The sequence below is a fragment of the Meriones unguiculatus genome, chromosome 5, assembly GCF_030254825.1.
Source record: "Meriones unguiculatus strain TT.TT164.6M chromosome 5, Bangor_MerUng_6.1, whole genome shotgun sequence".
In the NCBI taxonomy this organism is placed as follows: domain Eukaryota; kingdom Metazoa; phylum Chordata; class Mammalia; order Rodentia; family Muridae; genus Meriones; species Meriones unguiculatus.
In genome coordinates this window covers 131218852-131236437 of record NC_083353.1, presented here as the reverse complement: position 1 = coordinate 131236437, position 17586 = coordinate 131218852, and the positions used below count along the sequence as shown (strand labels likewise).

Sequence of the window (17586 nt, the reverse complement as noted above, 5' to 3'; positions counted from 1 at the left end):
CTTCCTCCTGTCCCCTCTTCTCAGAGAGGGGGAGGCCCCCAAGGGGTACCAACCCACCCTGGCACCTCAAGTAACAGCAGGCCTAAGCTCATTCTCTGCCACCGGGGCCAGACAAGGCAGCCCAGCTAGGGGAAAGGGGTCCAAAGGCAGGCAACAGAGTCAGAGACAGCCCAGGCTCCCATTGTTAGGGGATCCACATGTGACCAAGCTGCACATCTGCTACATATGTGTAAGGTGTCAGTCCAGCCCATGCATGCTCTTTGGTTGGTGGTTTAGTCTCTGTGAGCCCCCATGGGCCCAGGTTAGTTGGCTCTGTGGGTCTTCTTGTGGTGTCCTTGACCCCTCCAGCTCCCTCAGTCCTTCCTCCCGCCCTTCCACAAGACTCCCCCAGCTCTGCCTGTTGTTTGGCTGTGGGTCTCTGCATCTGTTTCTTTCCATCAGCTGCTGGTTGAAGCCTCTCAGAGGACAGTCATGCCAGGCTCCTGTCTGTACGTGTGGCAGAATTTCATGAACCGAACCGTGTCAGGGGTCGGCTCTCTCCCATGGGCCCATGGGTCTCGAGTTGGGCCACTGGCTTGCTGTTTCCTTAACCTCTGCTCCCTCTTTATCCTTGCACTTTTAGTTGACATGACGCATTTTGGGTTGAAGGTTTTGTGGGTGTGCTCCCTCCACAGGAAGTGCTACCTTGTTATAGGAGGTGGTGGCTTCAGGCTCCATATCCCCCACTGCTAGGAGTCTCAGCTAGGGTCACCCCCACAGAGTCCCAGGAGCCTCCTCTGTTTCAGAGATGGTCCCCCAACACTGATTTCCTTTCTCTCTCCCCTTCCTCCCTCTCCCAACCCTCCCATTCTCCCCTCAACCGATCCCTACCCCCAATCCCCTCCCCACCCCTCTCCCACCCAGTTCCCTCCCTCCATCTACTTCACAAGTCTATTTTATTTCCCCTTCTGAATGAGATTCAAGCATCCTCCCTTGGGCCCTCCTTGGCTTCTTTGGGTCTGTGGATTGTAGCATGGTTATCCTGTACTTTATAAGTGAGTGTATACCATGTGTATCTTTCTGGGTCTGGGTTACCTCAGGATGATCTTTTCTAGTTCCCACCATTTGCCTGCAAAACAGCAGCCTATAGAATGGGAAAACATCTTCACCAACTCTATACCTGACAGAGGGCTAATATCCAAAATATATAAAGAACTCTAGAAGTTAAACACCAACAAACCAAATAACCCAATTAAAAATGGGGAACAGAGGTAAGCAGAGAATTCTCAACAGAGGAATCTCAACAGAGGAATGGCTGAGAAGCACTTAAGGAAATGCTCAACATCCTTAGTCATCAGGGAAATGCAAATCAAAAGGACTCTGAGATTTCATCTAATTCCCATAGGAATGGCTAACATAAAACATTCAAGTGACAGCACATGCTGGAAAGGATGTGGAGAAAGGGGAATCCTCCTCCATTGCTGGTGGGAATGTAAACTTGTACAACCACTTTGGAAATCAATCTGGCGCTTCCTCAGAAAATTGGGAAAAGATTTACCTCAAGACCCAGCTATACAACTCCTGGGCATATATCCAAAAGATGCTCCACCTTACCACAAAGACGCTTGCTCAACTGTGTTCACAGCAGCTTTATTTGTAACAGCTAGAGACTGGAAACAACCTAGATGTTCCTCAACCGAAGAATGGATAAAGAAACTGTGGATACATTTACACTGTGGAATACTATTCAGCTCTTAAACACAAAGACACCATGCAGCTTGCAGGCAGATGGACCTTGAATCCTCCTGCCTCCACCTCCCAAGTGCTAGCTTGCAGGTGTGCACCACTGTGTTTGAAGGCTATTATAACAACGCCCATGAGGGCCCCAGCAAGTCTGCGAGTCTGCGCACTTCGGTTGCGTCTAAGGGTGCTGACCACTCTATACAGAGATGACAGTTGAACCCAGGCAGCATTTAAGGGCTACTTTTGGCACCTGCGGCGTGCTAGGACAGGCATCTACAGATCTGGTCCCTGCCAGGAGGCCCAGAAGAGATAAATAAACCTGGTATGCACAGTTTTACACACCTCCAGGGAGCAGCATTTGGACAAATTACAGCCTGAAGCCACTCGGAAACAGTCCCATTTCCTTGGGGGATGTTACACTTTCTTTTGTATGGTTATTTTAATGTTTGGACACTTCATTCAAAAGGAAGTTACGTAGCCAAGATGTTAAGAGAAATCAATAGGCAATAAAACAATTACTTATTACGGGTTGAGATGTCTGAGTCTGACTTCCTGCTGTACCCTCAGAGTCGCACACTAACCACTGCTGTGTGCACAGAAGGTTCTCACTTAACGAGACTCCGCCTTTGCCTTAGAGGGTTCTCTACACCAGTGAGAAGAATGCGGCCCTTAGGCTAAAGTCAGGAAGTTAGTGGCAGCACCCAGAGCAGACATTCACCTCCCGCTCAGGATGGCCCAAGCAGTGCCACACTCATCAGTCTCAGTGCAACCCAGGAAGGCCACCATCGGGGCTGCGGTCATAGAACCGAGAGGGATTCCGGAAGCACAGGCGAGAGCTGGTATGAAAACAGAACAGGGTTCCCAGTGACAAGGACAGCCCAGCAGACAGCACGCAAAGCTTGGTTTTCCACGTGACTCTAACAGAAATCACGCCGAGCCAGCAGCCCACCTCTAAGCAGTCACCGGTTTATATTGCCTGCACAGCTCCCAGCTGGGCCTGGCCGCACGGACCCCAATTCCCGGCTTCTCCAGAGACCGGAGCAGATGGGTTCCACTTCAAGCCTAGGATTTAAGGGCGTCTGGAGGACTGTGCAGAGAAGCCAAGCGCTTATTGACAGCATGTGCTGCCGTTGGGTTTCTACTGGTATGGTAAGACCCCATGGCCCAAAGCAACTTGCCAAGGAGAGAGTTGTTCTCATGTTTCAACTTTCAGGTCACTAGGGCAGTCAAGGCAGGAACTCAAGGCAGGAACTGAAGCAGAAGCCCGGGATGCCACTAACCCCAGTGAGCTGCCCCACCCACATCAATCATTTAACCAAGAAAATGCCCCACAGGCTTACCAGCAGGCCAAGCTATGGAGTATTTTCTCATTTGTATGTCCAGGTGCCCATGCATGTAAGGTTGTCTTAGCAGACACACACGCATGTGAAAAGCAGACTTCAGTCTTGGGTGTCTGCTCCAGTCACTCTCCACCTGAGCCTGGAGTGCACAGCGTCAGCCGTGAGAGCCCCTTGTTTCTGCTTCCCTTGCAGTGAGATGTGAGGACGGACAATGTTTGCCTCAGAAGACTGGCTCGTAGTGTAAGTGCTGTTGAAGCACATCCTAGTATCAATAATCGATCCGTCGTAAGCGATCAGTCATTAGCTGGCATCTTTACGCCATCTCTGCTTTTTCCTCATCCTTCAGTGTGCTTTGTGGAGGTTACATCAAAATAGGAAGGGTTCTCCATATATGATTTCCACAAAGATTGCAAAGTATTCTGTGGGAGTTATTTATACCTGGCACTTCAAAACATTTTTGTTGGTGGCACTCGCCTGTAACTCTAGAATTTGGGAGATGGAGGCATGAGAACAAGGAGTTCAAGGACAGCCCCAGCTACACAGTAAGTTCCTGGCCAGTGTGGGCTGTGAAACCCTACCTAATACCAAACAAATAACAAAAGAGGCGTGTTCATCTAACACTGATAGCTAATCATTGTCAATCTGACTAGCTCTAGCCTCCCCTAGGATATTCAGCTTTGGGTATGACTGTGGGGGTTAACTGGGTAGGAGGATCCAAATGCGAATGGTGCCACTCGCTGAACTGGGGGCTCAGACGGGATAAAAAGAAGCAGCGGCTGAGCACCAGCGCTCCCTCTCTTCCTGACTGGATACAACGTGACCAGCCGCCCCACAGTCCTGCCTCCAGGATAGACCACACCACAGTTCCACCATGATAGACCACACCACAGTTCCCACCATGATGGACCACACAGTTCCCACCATGATAGACCACACCACAGTTCCCACCATGATAGACCACACAGTTCCCACCATGATAGATCACACCACAGTTCCCACCATGATAGACCACACAGTTCCCACAATGATAGATCACACCACAGTTCCCACCATGATAGACCACACAGTTCCCACCATGATAGACCACACCACAGTTCCCACCATGATAGACCACACCACAGTTCCCACCATGATAGACCACGCCACAGTTCCCACCATGATAGACCACGCCACAGTTCCCACCATGATGGACCACACAGTTCCCACCATGATAGACCACACCACAGTTCCCACCATGATAGACCACACAGTTCCCACCATGATAGACCAGAGTTCCCACCATGATAGACCACACCACAGTTCCCACCATGATAGACCACACCACAGTTCCCACCATGATGGACCACACAGTTCCCACCATGATAGACCACACAGTTCCACCATGATAGACCACACCACAGTTCCCACCATGATGGACCACACAGTTCCCACCATGATAGACCACACCACAGTTCCCACCATGATAGACCACACCACAGTTCCCACCATGATAGACCATACCACAGTTCCCACCATGATGGACCACACAGTTCCCACCATGATAGACCACACCACAGTTCCCACCATGATGGACCACACAGTTCCCACCATGATAGACCACACCACAGTTCCCACCATGATGGACCACACAGTTCCCACTATGATAGACCACACCACAGTTCCCACTTCCCACCATGATGGACCACACCACAGTTCCCACCATGATGGACCACACAGTTCCCACCATGATAGACCACACCACAGTTCCCACCATGATAGACCACACCACAGTTCCCACCATGATGGACCACACCACAGTTCCCACCATGATGGACCACACAGTTCCCACCATGATAGACCACACCACAGTTTCCACCATGATAGACCACACCACAGTTCCCACCATGATGGACCACACAGTTCCCACCATGATGGACCACACCACAGTTCCCACCATGATGGACCACACAGTTCCCACCATGATAGACCACACCACAGTTCCCACCATGATGGACCACACAGTTCCCACCATGATAGACCACACTGTTCCACCATGATAGACCACACCACAGTTCCCACCATGATAGACCACACCATAGTTTCCACCATGATAGACCACACCACAGTTCCCACCATGATGGACCACACAGTTCCCACCATGATAGACCACACCACAGTTCCCACCATGATGGACCACACAGTTCCCACCATGATAGACCACACCACAGTTCCCACCATGATAGATCACACCACAGTTCCCACCATGATAGACCACACCACAGTTCCCACCATGATGGACCACACAGTTCCCACCATGATAGACCACACAGTTCCACCATGATAGACCACACCACAGTTCCCACCACGATAGACCACACCACAGTTCCCACCACGATGAACCACACAGTTCCCACCATGATAGACCACACCACAGTTCCCACCACGATGAACTCCACCCTCAAACAACGAGACAAAATGAACTTCCCCCTTAAGTTGCTTTTGTCAGGTATGGTTTCACAACAGTGGAAAAGAACTAACGTGTTAACATTAAACCAGATGTAGCCAAATCCAAGAGGAGAAATTTCACATTCCTCAAACATTTTACCTCCTAAAATATTATTCACCCTGTGTTAGCAGTATCACTGTTTTTGAGACTTCAAAATCCTTATCATCTCTCTTTACATCAAGCAATGACCCTCCCCATCTTGGCATCATCTTGAAGAACACTCTTGGCCTAAGAAGGAACCTCAGTATGACAAACCAGGATTCAGCGGTGCCTGCCATGACCCTGGCTCGAGGACTGGGTGTCTGAGGGACCAGTCCTGGAGGTGGATGGGATTAGAAGGCCCTCTTTAGACATGAGCAAGGGATGCCACAGTGGAGGGCATCTCTTCCAGTCACTGTGACTGGTCAATGGGAAGCAGGAGAAGCACTAACAGAGAATGATGGGTCAGGGAGAGGCCAGATTTCTGAAATCAACTGTGCCTGACGCTGGAGCCCTCTGAGCATCCCTCGGCGACAGCCTTGTACCACTGCCTCCCCATGGCATTGGCAATTTGGGATTCCAGGTTCTGTATGGTAACCAGCACTGCTGTTAGCGGGCATGCATTTGTGCCTGGTGACCAAGTCTGCTAAGTCCTGCCCAGGACACAAGAAGCCCCGCACAGTTTTAACCCCCTAAAGGCAAAGGCACACTCCAGTTCTAAACCCTGTGGCTTTTACGGCTCCTTCTTGGTCGTCAGCTGGTCGCCAGCCTTCCTCCTGTGTGTTCTCACACTCCCGAGAGGGCTGGCAGTGGCCCTGAAGGGGCTCCCATCAGCTGATAGAGGTACCCGGCCTCATGACCCTGCGTGTGACATGTGTGGGTGGGCACGGGAGCTGTGCAAGGCATACATGACAGGACAGGGAGGGCCGGGCTGCCAAGTGCGTGGTTTTCATGAGGAGAGGGTAGTACCTAGTGACACTAAGGTAGAATTCTTTGGTACAGCGAGGGCACTGAGCTCAGACTCAGATCCCCGGCTTCAGCGCTCCTCTATCACCTAGTCTGTGACTGAGAGCCTTCCCCGGTGATTCAGGAAGGAGACTGAAATGTCATCTGTACTTTCTAAGAAAATGATATTTCCACTGATAATTCCATCCTGGGTCACAAAGAAGATAAAAGACGGGAGTGAGAATGGGAAGAAGGGAGAAAGGAAGGGTGGAAGGAAGAATGGAAGGAAGGACGGACATGAAGGTGATGGGTAGCAATCTCCTCGTAGGTGCGACATTTCACCCTGCAGGGAAGCTCACCAAAGCTTCAGGATGAAACAACTGAAAGGCTACTGGAGGTCACTGAAACAAGCCAAATTCACGTACACCCCACCCCACCCCCACCCCCACCCCCACCCCCACCCCTCATGTAGACAAGCAGAGAGATCTGAGAGATACTCGGACTCCGGGAAGGCCTGAACCCTCTGCAAAAGGAGATGTGCGGTGAGCTTCTGGTTTCCAACTTTCTGTCACCTACACGGTGGGCTTTGGTGAGGTAGTTGGTCTCTGAGACATTTCTGCTGCTGTAAGTGACCCCATGCTCCTGTATGAGGTCCCGACGAATTCCCTGGCTGACCAGCTGGGCTTTTATGACTTTGGCTGTCACTGGTTCCTTATGTGCAATGAGCATATATTTGTTCACATCTCCATAGAAAGCATGTAAAACAACAGAAGGAGGGAAGGTAGGGATAGGGAGGAAGGGATAGACAAGGGAGGGAGAGGAGGGAAGGTAGGGGCAGAGAGGAACAGAAGGAAGGGAGGAACATAGCCAAGCCTTACTCTGAACGAACGCTTCTGGAATGGTGAGTCTTCAGCTCTGTCCATGTTTTAAGTTATATCTTTACTCGGTAGGGTGGCAGTTATTCAAACGCCTTGAGAATTTCAACTCAGGAACTTTAAGGAGTGATCATTTAAGAGCTACCAAGATAATTAGCATTGTTACTTAATTCTACGGTACGCCTAGAATGTGACTTTTATAGTTTTAAATAGTGACTGTTAACCTAGAACAGAGCTGTAGGGAGAGAGCTCACTTCATCCCCAGTGTCTGGATGCTCTTACCCCAAGTTCTCCGGAAGGCTCATGGCTGCCGACCGATGACTGACTGCTGGAATGCGTGACTGACCGAATGAAGGAATGATCATCATTGCACTTGCGCATGGCGTGGCACTGGCAAATGTCGGTGCTGGCTGTACACCAGCACTCGAGGGTCTCCTGCCAAACCCCCAGCCATCACCTCTCTGCAGACACTGAAATAAGGGGCTGGGATGCAGCTCGGGCTTAGGAGCACTTTCCGCTCTTGCCGAGGACCAGCATTTGGTTCCTGGCAACAGAGGTGGCCCACCGCTCGCTCCAGTCCCAGGGACCTGACACCCTCTCTGGCCTCTGCAGGCACCGGCATGCCTGCGTACACATGCATGTGACAAACAGAGTCGATACGTATGTATACAATGTAGTGTTTACTCGCCTACATTAACTTTGTTTTAAAGTAAAAAAATTCTACTTAAAAAACAGAGAAAGAAGTATTGGGGCTGTTAGCACTTAACGGCAACTCTTGAAAACTAATTTTACAAGTTCTCTGAGCAGCAGACACTCTGTGCCAGGGGCGCGCCCCCCAAGGCAAGTGTGTTGAAGGTGACTGGCAGCTTTGGCTTCATGTGTCTGCATTTTGGGTCCGGTAGCCCCGAGCGACCCTCTCATAGCTGCCCCGGCAGCAGAGGCCAAGGCTCTGGATTTAGTTTACAGGTTTCCATCGGGTGATCAGTTTTCTGGACAGAGGTGTTTACCCCCCTGGACAAGCTGGGCTCAGCTGCCCCACAAAACACAAAAGCAACTCAACTTCGGTCTATAATTAGCGCCTCCACTGTCACAGTCAAACGCTTTCAGATAGCACGGCCCACCTGACTGCCTTTGATAAGCTGACTTGCATTTCCAAAAGAAACTGTGGTTTTCTAATGTGCTCTCACAGCACCCCCTATTTTGAGCCGCCAGTGAGAAAACACAGCTATAGTATTACCTTAAAAACAGCATGAAAGGGCCTCGGCCATCAGCCAATCTCCTTCCAGCAATGGGAACCTGCTAACCCTAGCCCTGGTAATGATCCTGCAAGGTGTTGGCTGTTATCACCACTCCAAGTAGAAGACAGCAGCGAGTTCTGCTAGACAGTGGATCAAAGGAAAGGCTCCCTGAGTGGTGGCAGAGCTGAGACTCGGAGCAAAGAGCAAAGACAACAGGCTATAACGGGAGAGGGCTTTCCAGACCACTGCTTCCTCATCACAGGAACCCCCCAAAAAGGAGGACTGAGCTCTGAGGACACAGCACAAGGGTGAACCTCCTCAGAGATTCTGCACCATGTCTGACTCCTCTGCTTTCCCCCCAGAACTGGCTATGGAATGTTCTAGAGGGTCCAGCCGAGCAGAGTGCTGGGAAACTGGCAGAGAGCAGGATGGCTTCTGTGCAGTTGGCTTCTTTGTTTAGTCTTGTTTGCTGAGGCAGGAGCTCACTATCTGACCAGACTGGTCCCTACTCAGGCTCACCCCGCCTCCACCGCCAGGCTGCTTGGTCTACAGGTGTCTGCCGTTAGACCCTCTCCACTTCCTGGATTTTGTGTGTGCGTGCGTGTATGTGTGTGTGTGTGTGTGTGTGTGTGTGTGTGTGTGTGCGGTGGATTCCCACACTATAGCCCTGGCCAGCCTAGAACTCACGTAGCCTAGGCTGGTCTGGAACACAGCCATCTTCCAGGTTCAACCTTGAAAGTGCTGGGATTTCAGACAGGCGCGGGTCATCGCTCCTGGCTCCTGGAAATGTTACAGTTTTCCTTCCGGAGGGGCAAACACTTAAGCAGCTCACCAGCTTGGCGTTGTCATCGTCTTCAGTTGCTGCGTCCGTGCAAACTCCTGCTGGACATTTGCCCCTGGAGCAGCCCGTGGGGCAGCCCGTGGGCAGTGCTTGCATTCTTCAGTGACTGCTGAGTCCCTGGCTGTGGGGGAGATGCCGTAGGGGACAGAAGGGGCAAACATGCGAGTGTGTAGTGCTTCCTTCTCCAGAGGCCTCAAGCGCCATTCAGATTTCTGTGCATCTTAAAGCAGCATTGCCTGTCCGCTAGAAAATGTGTCTTGACAAAAGTGCTAAAGCTTAAGTTTATGTTGTCAATTGGGAAAAAAAATAGCAAACGGTATGTGTCTAATCACATGGAGAGGAGACACGCTTCCTACTTGCCCTACTGATCTCACACCTGGAAACACGAGCTCCTGGGTGTCCTTTTCCAGGAGGAGCTTTGGGGAGTTGTGTGGGAGGTGACACGAAAGTCCCCTTCCTGGCTGTCACTCCTGGTGAGGCTCCGCAGCACCAGCACCCGAACAGACGCCTAGAGGTGTCAGGACACTCTGCTCATGTTTCAAGAGAGGAGCTCTCCTCGCCATGGGCCTGGGGTGTGGACGAGGGTCAGCACTCCCGGCTGGAGTCTCCCAGGCTGCACCGGTAGCCTTCCCTTCACACTGCCTTGCTTCTTAGTCTCATGACTTCTTCACACCTCCAGGAGGGAACTGGAGGAGGAAGAGAAATGCAAGCTCGTCAGCTTCTCCCAGTTTACCCTTCCTGTTATCTCCGCCAAGCAAGGCTGTGGGAGAATCAGGTGGGGGGGGGCAGAAAACTACACAGCGTGTGGCCTCTGGGGCACCCACAGGGACTCACTGAAATGCAGCAGCAGAAGTGGGCATTTTACAAAGGCGCCTCTGCACGCGTGCCTGGGTAGAACAAGCCAGTTTCCAAGGGTTTCAGCTTCCGAGCTGGGAACACACAGCATTGTAACTGTCTGTGTGAGCGTGGCAGGGCATGGCTGGGCGACGGGATTGGCCTCGCTGCTTCCTTCACTAAGCATGACTTCTAAACATTGTTTTTAATGACTATGACCACTGTACTAGCACAGTTTTGCAAGGCTCCTTTGGGAGCATTTGAGCTGAAGGCTGCACGCTGACATCAATGTTCCTGATCCTGGCTCTGTGGCCACTGGCAACACGCTGGCCATGTTGGCGGGTGCTTTAAGGATTAAGGTCCCCTTAGCTCATGTGTGAAACAGCAGCCCCCAGGAAACAAACCTGCCTTGCTCTGGTATCTTCTGCCAATGGCCACTGTGCCCATACCGTGAGCTGTGCTGTGGGGCCCCTGTCAGGAATTGCCAAATGGCCACTGGGACAGAGCTCCAGCCAGAGGAGGAGCTGACTCCCTCCCACGCCAGCTCCACTGTCTGGTCACTGGTGGCTCCTATGACCTGCCCTTCCTCTGGGCCCCTGTGATAACACTGGAGCTGTACCTCTCACCCAGCAGAGTGGTGTCAGGCGAGTCTTTGATGGTGGATGATTTTATTGAGCCCAGATAGTCACGCCACTGTGATCAGGTCTTGGCAGGGCTTGTATCTTTAAGCTCCCATCCCAGACTCAGGGAGAGCACGGCAGGGGCCAGGCTTCCTGTAGACCGGTGTGGAAAGTGGCAGCCGGGTGGAGGCATCGCCAGGCTTCCTGGGTCTGTGCTGCAGAATCCCAGCTCCGCCCAAGCTGGACTCAGTCTTCCCGTTGTGCTGGTTTCTGACCTAACCCATCCTGTACCGCTGTTCCCAGTCTTTTACTGTTCTTGACAATTACATAGGTGTGTGTAATGCATTTTGTTCATGGTTATTCCCTGTTTCCCTCTCTCTCCATGCAAGCCCCCCTCCGCTTTTCAGGGCTGTTGTTTGTGGTTTTGTTACCCAGAGTTTAATCAAGGTTGCTTGCATGGACATGGCGCTTCATGAAACACAGACTACTCAACAGTGGCTTCACCACTTATGAACGCCCCCCAAAGTGTGTTCTTCCTAATTTCTCCTTCACACCTCCCCACTCAGGCTGGCTGTCACCCTATATCTGTACCATTATCACACAGCCATTGAGCCACAATCCTCAGCTTGCCTCGCTCTGCAGCTGGGGTCTTTACCCGCACACTAGCATTTACAAATTTTATCCAGGCATTCACATGCCCCCTCTCATTCTTTGTGTATCTCACATATATGGAGCACAGGGTGCTGTTTTCATCACATAGGACAAGGTAGCCAAAATAGTGAGACTGTGAGAAACTAGACCATGAAAGCTGTTTGCGGAGGAACGGCACTGTTGATCTGGACACGAAATGAAAATGACAAGAGTGGGAACTGAAGAATTTTGTTATTGTCTTTGTTTTGCATTTATATGGTGTATATTCATGGTCATGTGTTGTTTCTTTTCGTGCCTCTGTGTGTGTGTGTGTGTGTGTGTGTGTGTGTGTGTGTCTACTCAGGGTATGTGGATGCCAGAGGTAGTGCTGTGTGTCTTCCTCAGGGTGGAGGGAGGGCCTCTCTCCCCAGGCGCAGCGCTCCAGGTCTGCTAGTGTAGACAGCCTAGCACTCTGGGAGCCCTGTGCTGGGCCTACGGAGGTGCTGCCAACCCTCCCATCACTCACATGGGTGCTGGGGGTCCGAACTCTGGTTTTTATGCTTTCAGACACTTGACCCACGGAGCCAGCTCCGCAGCCCAGAGGAGGGAGTCTCCATAAGGGACTTCCTGGGCAGAGTGCTGTCTGCAGCCGTGTGCTCAGAAAGGGCCACGTCCTGCTCTCAGTTCCAGCCTAACACATAGGCCCCGCTGGCCTGGCTTCCTTTGCTCCTGGAACTGTGATATCTCTGTAAGAATGAAGTCTTGTGAAAAGGTCACGCAGCATCTCGGCCCCTTACATCTGTGAGTCACAAATCAGATGTTCTAGGAACCATCCAGGCACTGTGGCCCTCTTCTCATATGACAAAGCCACAGACTTAGAGGCTAAGTTCTTACATAACAATAATTCAGATTGAGCCATCTGAGCGAGGCTGTATGTGTGGAGGCTCCTGGATAGAGTGGGAGACCACAAAACAAAACACAAACAGAAGGATTCTAAGTGAAGGGAGGAAAGGAGAGTACAAGAGGAGAGAGAGAGGAGAGCACGAGAGGGGAGAGAGAGATCATCTGTGAAGTTAAAAATGAATCTTATATTTACAATATAATCTACTTACTAAAATTATTAGTGTTTCTAACAATCTGTAATTTCAAAAACTAATCTGTTTTATGCAGACCTGAACATCCCACTACAGATAACAGTTCAAGCAAACTGTCTCTTTAAAATGCACTTACTGAACTATTATTTTGGCACCAGCTCAGATTGTCTATACAGCCGAGCACCTAGGTGCACCAGTTGTGAATGTAACTTTCATGGTGTGGCATGTGTGCCGTTAGCCCCAGCGTTCAGGAGGCAGAAGCAGGCAGGTCTCTGCGAGCTTAGAGCCAGCCAGGGCCACACAGTGAGCTCCAGGCCAGCCAGGGCCACACAGTGAGCTCCAGGCCAGCCAGGGCCACACAGTGGTCTCCTTCTCCCCAAATTAAAACAACAAAATCTTTTCAAAAATAAAGAAAGAAATTTAAAAAATTCCCACAAACCATGCACCCAAATAAACAAGACTAACTGTATAATGGGAATTAAAGGAGAGCTCACAGACTGCAGGAAAATGATGGAGGACCTACACCAAAAAACACATAAAGAACTCTCAAAATGAGAGTGAAAACAGGCAAACGATTTGGACAGACCTCTGGTAAAAGAAGACAGACGGCCAGTGAGCAGCTGAGAAACGTTTCCTGCCCTGTTGTGTAAAAGTGCAAGTTATACCTGGGGGAAATCACTCCATGCATCAGCACAGCTAACACAGCAAAGACATGCAGGGCTGGACAGAAGGCTCAGTGGTCAGAGCAAACGGCTACACAAGCGTGAGGACCTGAGTTCAAATACCCAGCACCGGGTAAAAAGCTGGGTGTGACTAACTTATAACCTCAGGGCTGGGGAAGGGGAGTGAAAGAATGATCTTGGGGAATAAGGTGGATAGTGACAGAGTACCTGAGGTTCTTCTCCAAGCACACTCAGGCATGTACACTCTCACAACACACATACACACACATGTACACACATGCACACATATATCACACATTTATCACACACATATACACACAAGCACACACATCATACACTATCACACACACACACACACACACACACACACACACGTGTATACCACACACACACACAAAATTTAAAGAGGAAAAAATAACCCGGAAGATTCCATGCATTAGCGAACAGGTAGAAGCAGACTATTAGTCTCTGCCTGCAAAATGGTCAAAACCGCTTGGGAACATAGTGGCCATTTCTTAACAAGCTGAACACACTCTCACAGTTCAAGAGGAATGGAAACTGAGGCCGTGTGCAAAGACGGACACTCAGACACGCATGAGGACAGGCGTGCCAGGGGCGCCAGCACCACAGCTCAGGCTAAGCCGTGAGGGAACTGCCAGGCCGCTGACACAGAAAGAGATTCTTGGAAATCCACAGTACGAGGGGCAGAACGGGGATGGGGGCTTCCTGGGCGGGGGGGGCTGGGGGAGGAAGAATGGATTGACTGGAAGGGTGTGCCCGTCAAAACGTGTGAACTGCAGAGGCCAACAACCCGAGCTTCATCTCCAGAACCCAGGGGAAAGAGACAGGACCCCTGAGGCCAGCCATCCAAACCTAAAGATACAGGCACCTAGGGAATGACGCCTAAGGTTGACCTTTGGCCTGCACACACACACACACACACACACACACACACACACACACGCACACACACCCCTTATCAAGCCACACACTTTATGTGAATGTCATTGACCATCTGTCAGTCATAACACCATCCATGGAAGGTCACAGGAAGATGTGGTCAGTGTCTGCAGTTCAAGTAGAGCTGGAAGAACAATCAGTGTTTAACCAGGATGGTATTTAACCAGTGTTTAACCAGGATGGTATTCAGAGGCCACTGTGAGTGCAAGAAGGCGGGGTCCGCCCCAGGAGTCCGTGTTGAGCTCAGCCAAAGCTGCCATTCTTTTCGCAGCTCCTGCAAAGAGCTTGCTGCTTTACTTTTGCTGTGTTTGCTGGCTGCAGTCCTAGTCAACGCTGTGTGAGCAAAACACACTTCCTTGCAAGGAAACCAATGAAAGCGTTTTCCCTTCCGGGGTTTCAACCACGGCATACCCCTCTTCTAGCCAGGGCCTTGCAACAGAAACATGTAAACCTAATCCAGACATGCCAGCTCCAGCTGAGCTGTGTCTGTTTGTTCTACGGCTTTATTTAAATAAGTCACTGGTTAGATCAGCCCTCCACAGACACGAGCCACAGTCAACGCAAGAACAGAAGAAACAAAAGTGCAGGGCAATGTGTTTTAGTGTCCTGAGCTTCCCCCCAGATTCTAAGACAGAGTGTCTTGTCCGTCGATGCTTCGGACAACGTCCTGAGAAAAGCACAGGCCTCTGGGATAACAGTAAAGGTATATTTGTGTACACCTGCAGATCCTATAGAAATGGCCTTAAAGAAGGGGGAAACTTAGAAAAAACCCTAGAGAAAATAATAAAGTACCAGTGTGGTATGGGCACTGTCAGAGAGGGAGCATCCTGGCTGGGAAGGAGGCCCCAGGAGCCCCAAGGAGAAGGGCTCCAAGCTGAGGTCTGAGTGGGGCTCCAAGGGGGGCCTGAGGTACTGAGAGGAAAGAGGTCAGGAATGGATCCACAAACTGGGGCATCGGCAAAGAGTGGGTGAATGGGGGAGGAGCAAGAACAAAGCACGATGCTGTATATCTACGTGTGTGTATCATTGTGCTTCGCTCATATATATATACACACACACACATACGTATGACATACATGAGATGTGTACTATACACACACATATATATGATATAATAACACATCTATATATGCATGTATATGATGTCATAATGAAACCTGGACCGTGGTGGAGCTTCCCTCGTGGAAGTCAGGAGCCACTCCACCTGGAGCCCTTCCATACCATCCCTTTGTCCACGTGCGAGCAGGTGCCTAGATAGCACAGATGTACACAGCCAGTCGGTGCACAAACCACACATCGAAACAGCAGCTGCCGCAGGGAGCAGGGTGGCTCTGGGAAGCAGCTGAAATGCAGAGTCAGAACATGATGGTGCCTGGAGAGAGGCAACAGCAATGCCCACAGGGTGGCCCATCAGCCCCAGACTGAGCAGGGTTAACTGTACCTGCGGAGTGAAGAGGACCTAGTGGGCTAGCCTGGGGCCTCTGGATCCCAACTCCAGTGGTTTCTACCCACACGACTTACGCAAAGTCTCAGTTCCCATCTACACAAGGATTAACAATCCCTCCTGTGGACTTGCTGCATCTGTGACGCTCCACATTTTGTGCAGCAAGCAGAACTGTACACCAAGTCTGACAAATGACCAGCCCCCGCCACCTCTCTCTGTCTCTCTCTCTCTGTCTCTGTCTCTCTCTCTCTCAAGCACACACACACACACACACACACACACACACACACACTCTCTCTCTCTCTCTCTTACTGGTTCCGTTACTGAAAGCGCAAAGCTGTTGCTCCATGAGTCCCCTGTTTGGCTCACAGTTTGGATTAAGGATGAACAAAGACACCCAAGTGGAGAGAGGAATTTTCTCAATAAGCACATATTCAGTGAATTCTAGAGCACAGCCGATCAGATGCGGCCTTGAAGCAGATTTCCTCTAGCTTATTTGGAGTCAGCAAATCATAAGCCATAGGGGAAAATTAGAGTAATGATGGGGACTAATTAAAGAACGAGAGGTGAAGCGGGCGGCTGGGATGCCTTGCTGCTCTGAAAGCCATTCCATCTGCTAATCAACACACTTGTTTCCATCTCGGTAAATACAAGGAGACTCAGAATAGCACCGTGGCCCCGTCCGCTTTGAAGTCAGGGAGGGAAGATGGTCCATTAATGGCTCAGGACAGAATTAGGGCAATTGGAACTAACACCAGGCATCGAAGACGCATTTCCCAGCACAGGTTTGTTCTAGAGCGACACTGAGAAAGTGAGCATAACTCCTGTTAGTCCATCCTCATCAAGTTCCTGTCCTAGGTAGTGTAAGAGGGGCAACGCCTGCTCACTCTGTTCATACGCAAATGTCCAAATAAACGCAGTTTCTTGGGCTAGGCCAGAGTCTCAGTTTGTAAAGTGCTTTGCCTCCTAAGCATGAAGCCCCGAGGTAGGACCCAGCACCTGTGTGAAAAGCCAGGCACAGTGGCCAGTGCCCACACCCAGGCCTGGGAAGGCTAACGAAGGGGGATCCTGGGGCTCACTGGACAGCCCAGACGAACCAGTGACTCTGGGTTCAGAGAGAGACACTGCCTCAGAAAGTAGCCTGGAGGAGACGGAGGAAGGTGGGTCCTTTGAACACTCAGTTACATGAACAGGTTTTTGTTTTAATCCCAAAGGTGGGCTACAGAGCTGCTTTGTAGTTTGTCCACAGCTAATAATTGCCTTGTACAGTTCAGAGAGGGACTTGGGGCTTTGCCAGCTGCAGAGAGTTTAATTCTGAGGACTCCAAGAGGGAACAAATACCAGAGCTCAGAGAAGGACACTTGGAGGGATGCTGTGAGGTCAGAGAAAGGAGAAGGCTGCTGTGTTTGCTGTTGGCTGATTCGCTGGTCGGCTGGGCTTGACAGTTTCCCTAAGAGCCCGACGACCCGAGGCAGCTGGAAGTCGCTAAAGGGAGCTCTCACCCCCTTCCCCTCTAACCTTCTTTCTCTCCTACCTCGTGCTGGGGTGTTAGAAGGGTTAGGTGGGACAGGGATGGAGAAGGGCTTAGAGGCATACAGAACTTCAAATAAAGTAGAGTTAAAAAGTAACGCCCACAGGAAGACATTTGACATCAACCGCAGGCCTCCACACACATGTTCACACGTGCTCATACCCAGCACATTCATGTGCAAACACACACACAGAGCTTTCACACACTGTCCCGCACTGTGGAGAGCCGGGCGAGCACTTTCTGCAGAAATTCGTCTTGCCCCGGAGCCCCCTGCTTCTTGGCCACCTCAGCTTTTGCCTGAACGCGCTCTCAGGCACTCAGAAGTTGTTTCTCTCTCCAGAGTCACTCTCTCCACCCCTGAAGGC

At 50.8% G+C, this 17586-nt stretch overlaps 1 protein-coding gene across 1 annotated transcript in view; it reads right to left on the bottom strand.

Annotated features, from left to right (window-relative positions):
- Positions 1-17586, bottom strand: part of Sspn (sarcospan) — a 56377-nt gene that overhangs the window by 31799 nt on the left and 6992 nt on the right. The gene's annotated exons all lie outside the window — the stretch shown is intronic.